The 2,482-nt window shown below is 32.9% G+C and overlaps 1 long non-coding RNA gene across 2 annotated transcripts; it reads right to left on the reverse strand.

The window, feature by feature from the left end:
• Positions 1 to 541: 541 nt before the first annotated feature.
• On the reverse strand, positions 542 to 2,239 carry LOC145116769 (uncharacterized). 2 transcript variants are annotated; one of them, XR_013712294.1, is made up of 6 exons: positions 2,140 to 2,239; positions 1,969 to 2,034; positions 1,352 to 1,868; positions 1,221 to 1,253; positions 959 to 1,142; positions 542 to 876 (listed from the first exon to the last, which is right to left on the reverse strand). It is a non-coding gene; the product is annotated as an uncharacterized LOC145116769 (long non-coding RNA). The 2 variants fall into 2 exon arrangements; XR_013712293.1 differs by having other exon boundaries at positions 1,221 to 1,868.
• Positions 2,240 to 2,482: the final 243 nt, after the last annotated feature.

Here is a 2,482-nt window from a genome sequence, read left to right on the forward strand (position 1 = left end):
TTTAACACCATTTGTGTTACTGCTATATTACCGACACATGTTATTATATTAATTTTTTACTTAAGTTTCATAACTTTCTATTAAAATTTATAAAGGTGAACAAAAGTTAGTATTATTATCTTTTTATTATTTTATTAAGGAATAATGGAATAATATATAAGACAAATTAATAATATAGCCATCCCGACTTATAAATTATTTGTAAATAACAGTTGTACAATTTACATATTCTTTTGAACATCTTCTGATTTGGCTAACATCTTCAAAGACAAGATTCATGCAAAATAATCAGGTAAATGTTTGCTAAAATAAATTTAAATTAATTTATATAAATTTGATTTGTATATTTTCTAATAGATTTGCTAAAAAAATATAAATTAACTGATAAGCTATAACTTAAAACTCATATGGTATTTATTTAACTTTAATTTAAAACTAGATAGGAAACCCCGTTTCGCGGGGGTTTGATTCGCCACTAATGTCAAAAAAACCCGACAGGATCCTCAGTATATTGTTGGTGATTTGATGACCATTGCTAATATTGGTATCGAAATGTAAGTATGTTGCTATTATGGGTAACAAATATAGTTACAAAAAATTGAATTTTAATCAATTGTATAATAATTAAAAGTCTAATCCTAAGTTACAAAAGCAATAATACAATCGGTGATCCTGAAACAACCAATTTACCTCTATTTCCCTTCCTGCCATCATCACCTCCCATCCTAGTTACAGAAAACCCTTCCTATCCTCAAATAACCAATTTACCCGTATTTCCCTTCCTGCCATCATCACCTCCCCTCCTAGTTATTGAAATGACCAACTTCTCTCTCTGCAACTCCATGTTAAAGTAAGACAACCATCTGCCCATAGTACCTGTCAAAAAACTTGTACACCTTATCAAAAAAAAATAAATAAATAAATAAAGTACGTTGCCAATATCAATAAACTAAAATACGTTTATTTCATTTGCCTTTGTACAATGGTTTTCGCTTCTCAGAAAACGCATTCAACCCTTCTAACCTATCATCCGTGACCAATGTCTCTTCATAGCATTCTTCTTCCAATTCCAAACCAGACCCGATCTCCATTTCTGAACCATGGCTAATCACTTTTTTAGCCATCCGTATAGCCACAGGACCCTAATAAAATCATCTTACATCTTACATCATAATATTATATTATAATAAAAACATTTCATATAATATTAATAAACGTACCTTTTGATTTATATCACGTGCAATTTCAAGCGACTTTGAGTAAGCATCACCCGCAGGAGCACAGTAATCCCAAATGAAATTAATCATCAGACTTCTTTTAAATACGTATTGAAATGAAAAAGAAAACTCACATGTGCGCTTCCTCTCGCACCTTTGCATCGCCCCTGAACCCAAACTGATTTGTAATTTTTAATCTGTAATTTGTTCATTGGACCCAGCGAGAAAAGGAAATCGGTGGTGTTGGACGTCGATAAGAAGCCAGAAGCAAACAGAAGGAGGCGTTGGGATATTACAAAGCAATCAAAGGCGGTGGAGACTATGTCGCAGGATCAAAAGGGAGAAAAAATAAGTGAAACGAATCAATGATGGTGATGAGGTTATCGACGACTTGAGGCGGTGATGGATATATCTTGTCCATACCTAATTGGCAGCAGTTGGCATCTAGGAGATTCAGGAATGAATAAAAGGTGTAGAATCTATAGTATACATGGAATGGTTCATGTAAGAACATAACAACTATTGGATATAATGAAAAGATTTATTCAAGATTTGGAGAAATTATTGAAATTTACCAATTAGAGCTAGTGTTCGCCAAGGAATGAAAGTTCTAATAAGCCACGTTACAGATACTCCAATGCATATCATCAGCTATAAATGGTGATATCAATGAAGTTAGGCATTTACAGCTTTTTATTACCCCATAAGGATGAATCTGGAGTAGTGAAAATAGTTACAGCTTTTTTATTACCTGATTAACAGTGGTAAATGCTCCACGAAGGTTTTGAGGTTGTATTTCTGCTATGTAAACTGGTACCTGTTTCTTATTCAAATTTGACACCTTTTTAATGTTACACAGAACAGTATAGAACAAAACATTTCAGAAATTGGTGTAACAGAATGGAGATGATGTTGCAATTACCACATAAGAGAGAACCCCAATTCCATATCCTATCAACAGTCTTCCAACATCCAGCAACCAAGAAAACTTTTTAAGAGTAATTACAAAAGTGATAAGATGAATGAGTACACAGCAATGCAACATAAAAGAAAAAAAATTAAGAAGGAAAGGAATTGCCTTGGAATATAGAATTGCTAGCCACCCCAACAAACAAAACATTTCAGAAAGGCCCATGGTCTGCATATCAGATCAAATTAAACTAATTGCATGGAACTGTGGACCTGTGAATTGAGAGAAACCTAATTAAATGACCTTAAAATCAGATGTTCTTATGTATGTCTCAATAAGGCATTTCATCTAACAG

The sequence above is a fragment of the Lactuca virosa genome, chromosome 5 (assembly GCF_052849685.1).
Source record: "Lactuca virosa cultivar CGN04683 chromosome 5, Lactuca_virosa_CGN04683_v6, whole genome shotgun sequence".
Taxonomy (NCBI): domain Eukaryota; kingdom Viridiplantae; phylum Streptophyta; class Magnoliopsida; order Asterales; family Asteraceae; genus Lactuca; species Lactuca virosa.